Source organism: Phoca vitulina, unplaced genomic scaffold (assembly GCF_004348235.1).
Source record: "Phoca vitulina isolate PV1807 unplaced genomic scaffold, GSC_HSeal_1.0 scaffold5, whole genome shotgun sequence".
Classification (NCBI taxonomy): Eukaryota; Metazoa; Chordata; class Mammalia; order Carnivora; family Phocidae; genus Phoca; species Phoca vitulina.
Window position 1 is genome coordinate 76,450,391 of NW_022589708.1, and position 10,288 is coordinate 76,460,678.

Here is a 10,288-nt window from a genome sequence, read left to right on the forward strand (position 1 = left end):
GTTCACACTTACACATAAATATCAAGGAATCTACAGTCTCCAGCTCCTGAAAGCGTTCAGTCTGATATTAAAGAAAATGAAAATCAAGTTAGCTGGAAATAGAGCATGGAATACTCATTGTGTGCGAATGATACTGAGTGCTACGGGGTCTCAAGAGGACGGATCACATCGTTTGAGGGCTGGGAAAGGCCCCAGCCCCGTGGGAACCCTAGGGCCCTATTCAAGGATGGGCTGTTTTCTGATTGTCAGAGGTTGAACGTAGGAAATAGGCCCAGCAGGTAAACCGTACTAGTGAAATGACATAGTGGGAGGGGTGTCCAATCCACCTGCAGATGGGAGGCATGAAATAGCAAACAAATGCCCGGCTGTTAGATGGTCCCCTTCAGGAAGACGAGGGAGTGGATGGTAGAAATCATTCAAGGATCATCAGGCAAAAACTGCAAAATGCTGCAGTACTTTAAGTGTGTGTTTCTCAAACTCGAAGGTGCATGTGAATTAGCGAAGGTACTGCTCCTGATGAAGCTCTGGGGTGGGTCTGAGAGTCAGCTTTTCTCACATGCTTCCATGTGATACCATACTTCAGCCTGTGGCTAGACTCCAACTTGTAATTAGTAGTCGCGATGCCTCTAAAGGCTATTTCATGGGGTGCTTCTTGATCTTTTAGGTATTTTTAAACTATGTTTCCCAGAGGCCCATGGGGGTGGGAGTAATTCTTATGCAAATAAGTTACATTTTAATCTGCCTTAGTTATTGGGGATCTAAGTTTAAGATTTTACTTACAAAAATTGGGTGGATTGCAAAAAGTTTTCAGAGTAATCTGGCCAAGTATGTCTGCCAAAAAGAGCTCTAGTAGCTAGAAGTAGGGTTTGAGACTGAAGCTTAGGAGACCAGGTAAGTTTCCATCCTTGTAACACTTTATTAGGGTCGTGAGGGCTTGGCTTGGATGGTGAAACTGAGAATTGAAAAAGAAGGTGGGATTTGAGAAATCTGGGTAGGACTAGGTAGTTTATCGGATATGAGAGGTCAAATGAAAATCAGGGGTCTGAGCTCTCTCCAGGATTTCAGTTGAAAAGAAAAGTTTGAATTTTGTCCCCTGCTTGACAGTGGTGGGCACTTCTTCCCATGTCTGCCTGCTTCTTCTAAATATCCTGGGAGCAGCCCGGTCCCCAGACCCACTCCTCCGCCCTACCACCACACCTTGTTACCATGGTGCAGATCTCCTTCCTTCTCCTCTCCTCTTCACCTTCCTTTTTAACAGCAGTTAACATAACAGTGTTTTTTCCTTTCTTTAATTCATGAGATTTCCTCCTCGACTCCTCCTGTTGAGAACAGTGTTTAATTTATTTTTTGCAAACATAAGGCCCGGCACCAGGTGCTTGAAAAAAGTCGCTTGAATGAATAAACATTGAGAAGTACAACATTTTAATTCCTCATCTGCCCAAGTCCAGGTGCTCAGGAAACACATGTTGAAACATCAGTTAGCCTAACTGTCGCATGAACAGAGGCCCTGGGCTGTCAGCAGAGGCTGAAATTTGGAGTCTGGCGGATCTGCCCCTTACAAGTTATGTGACCTTGGATGAATTATTTAATCTCCCTAGGCTTCCAAGCTGCTTAAAACTCTGTAACTTTCCTTTAAGTGGAGGTGAACATTACCATCTTCCTTTAAAGACAGGCTTCATTGTGTTGTGTAATGTTTTACATTTTTCCAAACTGCAACACCAGGGAAAAAAATGTGAGCAGATACAGGTACTTAAGTGGACCTTGAAAATAACCACAGAAAACAGCAATTTCAGAAGGGATATAATCATCCCAAACTGTTGACATTGGAGAGGAAAAATAAAGACCATTTATTTTTCAGCATGACACTAAGGGTCCATCAAAACATGTACAAACCTTCTGGAGGAAAAGGGAAGACACATTTAATGCTGTGACCAGCCGAGTCACCGAATTTGAACGTAACAGAGAGAATCTGTAATGAACTCAGAGTAGTTGTCATGAAAATCTATAATAATAAAGATCTATTGATAAACTCCCTATCAATATCTAGATACAGCTCTTTACCAAAAGTAAAACATGGAGTTGCATTATTCCAAGGAGACTTCCTCCTGTAATAAAATGTAATAATGGATACAGAAAGTATAAAATGCTTGCCTCTGAAATGTAACTGTTGGACTCAGAGGCTTTCATTTTTTATCACACAGGATAGAATCATTTTGAAGCCCATAGTATTTGAAATCCCATCTATATTCATAATAGTCAGTACTTTTAAACTTTTAATAGGTACTTTCATTTCCAAAGAGAAGGGTTCACACATGAAGACCATCACACATTTGTCAGCATAACTTCCATAGAGTATTGAAAGAAAGAAATCAAGAGAGTTTTTCCTATTTCTAGTTAATTGCTTTGGAGTTTGCTCAGTTTTTCCTCTTGCCTCTGCATGTGCAATTATGGGATGAAACATTAAAACATAAAAAAGTCAGGATTAAGCTTAGCTCTATATATAGTATATGCAAAAATAGCATTGTTTCATGACCTTGGTCAGGGGCAATAAGCCAGATTCCTTCCAATGCCTTAATTAATCCCTGATACTAAATTAAGTTCTTAAAATTCGCTGGAGTGCAACTGATAACATTACAGTTTCTCCAAGTGCCTCCCAGGGAGTGACACCGGCAGGGCTAGTTTCTGTCTTCTGAAACACTTCAGACCTCTACATTCTATATTTCTTTCAGTGGCTCAGCTCACATAAGGTTTCTAAAGTATTTAATCAGAGGCATCTTAAAATATATTTCAGGCTATGGTATACTTCAAAATTTTGTGGGTTCTACGTTGCCTACAAGGAAAATTCTAGGGGCTTGGGTGGCTCAGTCGGTTAGGCGCCCAGCTCTCGGTTTCAGCTCAAGTCATGAGACTGAGCCCCAAGATGGGTTCTGTGCTCAGTGTGGAGTCTGCTTGTTCTTCCTGCCCCTGCTCGTGCACATGCACATGTGCTCTCTCTCTCCCTCTAATAAATAAATAAAATCTTTAAAAAAAACACAGAAAACAAAAAGAAAAATGCGAACCCACAGGGCCTTTCATACTCTAACACTGCTATCTTCCTAATCTTGCCCAAGGCCATTGTCCTGTGTTTTCTATGTTCTAATTAAAATGAATCTGTTTTTTCTGCTTGGACAATCAGTCCTCCCCTGCTCGGGGATTCAAGGCTCTGTGAAGTCCTCATGTTCCCTTCTAGACGGGGTTAGAGTCTAGAAGTCGGTAGTCAAGTTGTTCACCTTCCTCTGTCCTCACAGAGCTTTGAAAGCACCTCCACTATACCTCCTCCTGTGTTGCCGTTTAATTATTTATAATTACCTCACCATTACATATTGGAAGCAGAAACCATGTCTCATTCATCTCTTGATTTCTAGCATTTTGAACAGAATTGGCACATTGCTGGTGATTGTAAATGTTTCTTTAATTGATTACAATTTCAAATGGATATTTCTCCAGGTTTGATCAACTTAAGTGCTGATAGTATTACCTTTCTATTACTATCACTCAATATACACAAAGCACTTATTAAGTCTCAGTCACTATTCTGAGGTTTACACATATTATATCATTTAACTCTCAAAACACCATATTAAATGAGGTACCCTGATTTCTCTAATAAAATTCTATCCATGTTAAAATTATAGGGTTTTTTTGCAAATGTCTTTCAAATGGTATCTCAAAATATTTTACTCCACTATCGAATAAGTTTAGATTTCACCAAGTTATTCTCTGATATATATGTATTAGAGTAATTATCAACTGAAGTTTCTTCTACCTAAGATTGTTATTTCCTTTGATCACTTTTGCTTCATTCATACATCAGGTAGTCATTCTTTAACTTGTATGAAAATCCTTTTACCTATAGATTAGTTATCAAACTGAAAATAATGACTTGGTTAATTCTTTTATTCATCTGCAAGCATTTGTTGAGGATCTACTGTGTATCAGACACTAGGATATAAAAATGAATAATTATCGTTCTCTTCCTCTTGAACTTTGTCTTTGAGGACAGGGAATAGCTTCTAGGTTTTGAATAGATTGAAGAGAAGGGAACACATCTTTGCTTGAAACTTTGCCTCAGTTATGAAAGTTATGCTGTTTCCAGCATGGTCAGATGCAAAATAAAGTTGAGGGAGAGAATCTATACTGTTTCATAGATTCCTCAATGCTCACTTTTTGTCTTTATTTGCTTATTTGAAATCATTTTATAGACATACAGCCACACTCATTTCAAAACGATGGCCGGGGCAGGTGTAGTCAAAGGATATTCATTCTAAAATAGAAGTAGCCTCACTCAAAGTTACATATAGCTATTACTTTTTGGTATAATCAATCCCTCTCTTTTCCTTATACTTTCAGTAGAGTAGGGTCTTGGATACCGTTAGTCCAAAAACTCACTGTGCATCAACTTGAATTAGCCACACTCATTTTAAGGAGCAAAATAGAAATGTTAGCATAAAAAGGAAGTGCACTGGAAATGCGTTATTGGCATAAATTTGCTTTTACCACAGGTTTGCTCTTAGAATTTGTTCCTAACTCATCCTAGAAATGAAATATGATCAGCTTAACCCAGGGGAGTTTTGGGAAAACTGGCTCAAGATATGGGTATTATAAACAACTAAGGATTTTTCAAAGTAGAATGAGAATTTAATAATATGTAATATTATATAACTGATGACAGTAAGTTTAGTTATTGCCCTTATCTGCTGTCTGATTTATCAAAGTCCTTTGAAATGCAATGTCACTTCCAGTCTAACCCTATCTCAACTTTTGGCCTGAATGTAGCTTACTGTCTTTGTTCTCAAAAGCCTTTCTATTGTGGACGCTTCCTTCCCTCCTTTCCTTTTACTCTGCCATTTCTTGGTGGGACACACACCTCAGGATTCCTTTCTTCAGAGTCTTTATTCCTTTAATGTCCTGCAACTTATAAATTATTTTCCATCAAGATGTTTAGAGATAAAGGGTGACTTTCAAAAGCATATTCTCAAATATGTCAGAGTTGTCAGGAGGCTGGCTGTCCAGTGGTATGGAAAACTGCTCTGGCTTGCTCTGTTCCAGCCTGAATTTCCTCCAATCTCCCCAGTGAGTTTCCCAGATTGAAACAAAACTCCTTAATGTTCACTGCTCAAGTTCAAGAATTCCTGAGCATTTTTGCCAGAAAGATGGCACAATCATCTCTGGAAGAAGACTCTTTGTGGAGCTACCTAAGAAAGAATTCAAGCCATGCTCGTTGCTGTGAGGTATTGAGTTTGTGGGGTTTGCCTGCCGAGAGTCTGTTTGTGGGCAGGGAGGGTCTGGCTGTAGGACCTTCAAGGAGAGAATCTGGCCAAGAACGATCCAGGCTTGTGAGAGTGACGCAGTATAACATCACGGGTGAAAGGAGTAAGAAATCTGAGAGTGCTGGTGGTTGCTTGAATGTGCCCATCCAAACACATGTCTGGGATTAGGGGAAAGCGAGGTTTGTTAAAAAATGGAAAGAACCGATGTACTGAACTCAGGCGTTCTGAGGCTCCAGATGCCAGCTCTGGGGTGTGGGAGGAGGATGGGACAGGGCGGTATCCACAGTTGGGCAGTTGCACACCAGCAATCCCACAGCTTCAGCCTGGGTGGGGTGGGGCTTGGGGAGCTGGTGGCACAGCAGCCGCAGGATCCTAATGGCACGTCACAGTGTGGGTCCCGGAGATGTACATGCCTACTCCTGTACATTTTTTAGTCGAGTAGGTATCTGGTGGCCACAGGGCTGGGCAGAGCCAAGGTGGCCTCTAGCAAAGAATGTCAGGGTCCAAGGTAGGTGGGCCTTGTGGGGGACAGGCTGCGGCCACAAAGGTGACTATACCCTCTGCGGCCCGGGTCATGGCAACTCTGACAGGTGCAGTGCCCAGCAGGGCAGAAGAGTGGAATAGAGTTTTGGTGGAAACCCAGTTCTGAGAGAAGGTGAAATATCCCCTGTGATTCTCAGAAATCCTTGTGCGGGGAGAGGGGCGTCTGGCAACATCTTAAATTCCTGACTCAGAACGTGTGCTGGAGCAAGGATAACTTGGTCTCTACTTAGATAAGTAGCAGTCAGGGTAGAGATGGGATGGAATTCTTCACCTTCTCCATATTTCTCTGTAGGATCTATGAATTGTATCTATATATCTAAAGCACTATGTTCCATAAGGGTGTTCAGAGCTGACTTTCTGATCCTGTACACCTCCGCACAGCAAGAAACCCAGAGATCAAGAGAGGAAACCTCTCACCAAGACAAATAGGAGAGCCCATTTCTCCCTCTCTCCCAGCTAAGACCCCCCCCCCATTGTTGTGGGATGTGGTTACTATAGTGATGTGATAGAGAAAAATGAGAGAGAATTGAGAGTGACGTTTCAGTAACATAAGGCTTGAGCTGTATTTGTCTTGGGAGCTGAACTTGAGACATCACCTTACCTAATACCTATGATGCTGACATGCATCCTGAATCAGTAGTGTATCCCAAAAGTCTGCAGATCAGTCAGTCTCTGTCTTGGCTGTGGTTTCACCACTAAGGGAGAGGTGTCTGTAAGTGTCACACTGCAGGTGATAGGTAAGTGGCATGATGCCCACCTAGCATCAGGTACTGTTCTAGTAATACTGTGGTGAACAAGCCAGCAAAGCCCCTGTTCTCCTCGAGTTATATGCTCGTGGGTGGAGACAGAAAACTAAACAGGTGATACTGTATTTTGAATAGTAATAAATGCTGGGAAGAAAATTAAATGGGGTATAGGGATTGAGTGAACTTGGATTTCAGCTGACAGCAGTGCCTTTTGGAAAGAGAGTGGGATTTCAGATTCTATGGTAAGGCAAGGGACTGAATATGAATATGGTGGCCTCCAGACAGGACCACCCTGCTGGTGACTTGCATATAGCATACTGTAGAGAACCACTAAGCAGGCTTGTTGATCCTCCATCATTTAGAATATAGATTTATTATTCTGCTTACATTTGTATGGGAAAGAAATCATGTAATAGGTGAGCAAAACTAGTGAATCACCAACTACACTCTTCCATGTCCAGATTTAAAGAGCACTTGCATTTGGAAAATAGAAGGGAGAGAGGCAGAGTCCTTGACAAACATGAAATATCTCTCATTCCTCTAGAATTAGCAACCCAACGTGGGAATTGCTTAGCCTCCAAGAGCCACATTCCTTACTTGAGAGTTTTCTTGACCAGAGACTACCACAATTGTTCCAACATGTGCACCAAAGTATTGACAATAGCTACCAATCATATTTCTAATTATAGGGTCTTTATAAACATCATCTCTAATACCGCATTCAATTTAATAATCTGTAATCCAAGGCTCAGAAAAGTTAAGGAAGTTTCTCAAGTTTACATTGCTAATTAACAACATGAATGGATTACAACTCAAATCACATTGCAATCTATCATTCCTGCCAACCATGTGGTATCTTTTGCACCTTAAAGCTTTCTTTCTTTGTTACAGGTAGGAAATTCGAATGTCTTTGAGTGCATGGAGCCTGCATCAGGAACTCATATAGCTTAAAAAATCTGTAATGGCTCAATTCTTTCAGCTTTCCTCCTGCTAAAACCATTTTGCTAAGAATATTTATAAATTGAATTTGATTTTGTTTTCTTTAGTGTACATACAGAGATATCACAAATTTTAGAATAGACCAAATTTAACAACAGGAGGGAATTAAAGGTGCAAAGTATTTGCACAATCCATGCAAAATCACTCAACTCAGGTTGAAGATATGTAAGCTGAAGTCTACAGCCTATGTACACAGGAAAGAAAAGATAAGTTTCTGAAAATTTGTGGATAAAACTTAGAATGTCTACAATGTATGATATTGTATGCACAATTTTAAAAAGATTATGGCATGCATAGGTGATTCAAAATGAAATGATGTCATCATACTTCTCATGTTCTCCTTAAATCTAAAATCTTAACATCTTAAGGAAAGATTCTAAAACCAACAATGCATCCAGAGTGATAATAAGGTATTTGAGTTTTATGGTTGACACTTTTCCTCCAATTTGCCAAAACTCTGTGTTCAGAAGAACATGTCCATTTATTCTATATCGATTTACTCCTAGATCTTCTTTTGTCTTCCTGGGTTCTCACAACGAGTTAATGCTTCAAGATAAAGGAAAATTTTGAAAATAGAAAGACAGAACTCTTCTGTCAACCCAGCTCTCTCAGGCACACTTATCTGCTTCCCAGCTTAGGCCGAAGGTGATGTGAACATTGACCCAAACTTAGAGTTTAGCTTTAGGACCTGCTCAGGGTGATGACATTTTAAACTTTTTCACTTAACATTATATTATATTATAATTATATTACTTTGTCCTAGTATTATATTACTTTTTATAGTATATATTATATTACTTTTTACAGTATATATTATATTATACTACTTTGTCCTAGTAAATGGGGGAGGGGAATGATTTTGTTTAGTCATATTCTGCGGGGTAATAAATTCACTTTTCTTCCATGGTAACAAATTTCCTCCTCTTAATAGGGGATAAATTATTTGAAACACAGTCTTACATGTTTGGTGTTCCATTAGATCATGAATTCCTCAAGGAAATGGACAGCTTTGTCTCTGACATCTAGCACAGAGCATCACATGAAATTAACCCTCAATAAATTTTTATTGGTTGAGTTAATGAAATGGAGTAAGACTTACACCAATACATTTAGCAATTTATTTTTCCTTCTGAATACTTTGTCATTTTAATTAATAGTAACTCCCTCCCTCTAGCCACTCAAGCAAGACGAACAAGCACACAAACAAAAAGCCACCACCAGTGCCGTCAGTAAAATGGAGTCATCCTGGAATTTTTTTCTCATACCCCACATTCAATCTGGTGCAAATCTACCTGGTTCTACCCTAAACATATATCTTAGAATTCTGTCCCTTCTATTCTTCCTTCTTGCTACTGTGAAATTCCTTGTCCTCCTTTGCTAAGATTATTAAAATTGTTTCCCAACAGGTCAGTTCTGTATTTGTGTCCTTGTGGTCTGTTCATAACAGGGCAGCCTGTGTCGTCCTTTAAAATCTTAAGTTGCATCATGCCATCCTTGTACCAAATCATGATAGTGGTTTCTGACCATATTCAGGGTGAATCCCAGTAATTTCAATAGGACTGTGAGGCCCTGCGTGAGCCTGTGCCACGTGACCTCTCAAACCTCCTGCCTACCCTGCTTCCCTCACCTACTGTGCAGTGGCCACAGTGGCCGACTAGCAGTTCCTTGATCATACCAGGCCTGCTCCCTCCCAGGGCTTCTGCATTTGCGTTCCTTCTGCCTGAAACACTTCCCAGTATCCACACAAGTTATCCCTCACTTCACTGAGGTCTTTCCTCAAATGCAGTTCCTCAGTGAAGCTTTCCCAGGTAATGCTCTCAGACATCCACACTGCTCCCACCTAACCCTTCCCTGACTGTGTTTCTTCTTTATCACTTATTGCTATCTATGCCCTTATATATTTACTTATCTTTATGTTTCACCAGAAGCTTCTCTAGAAGTTCCATGAGGGCAAGGATTTTTATTTGTGTCTCCATCTGTTTGCTTTGCTTCCTTGTGTCATTTTTATGTGTTAGGAAAGGTATTCCTGTATTCCAGCAGTATACAACCCTCATCATCTTAATTTAGCAGCTCCAGGAAATAGAAGGATGGTTTCCCCCAATTCCTCTGGAAGAAAGTAGGAAGATTATTTCCTAGTGGCAAGATGATGTTCCATGTGATGATCTCAGGGTAAACTTGAGGGAAAGTAACTACGTTTACAGAAACATATGTTCTCATATTGACATTTTGAGTAAGAATAGAGTAGCCAGACACACGATGTTCTTCTAAGAATTTGGAACCACAAGAGACTTTCAGTGTCTGGGCTAAACATTCTGGAGACCTTAACATAGAAATGCAAATAGGAGTGGCTGGAGGGTGGGATGTACCAAAAAACCAAAGCCACTCTAGGCACAACTAGAACACAGGACATTCTAAAAGAGTTCATTGCTTGGAGATCTTTGCCCCAGATGATAAATATTTTTGCCTTGCATTTAACGAGTAAAATAGGGTATTTCAAGGCTCCTGGTGGGAAGTATAATTTTTGTCCCAAGTGAGATTTTTTTTTTTAATTTTTAAATTTGAATATAGTTGGCACATGTTACATTGGTTCCAGGTGTGCAAAATAGTGATTCAACTTCTCTATTATGCTCTGCTCACCACCAGCATAGCTACCATCGTTCCTATATAATGCTATTATAATATCATTGTCTA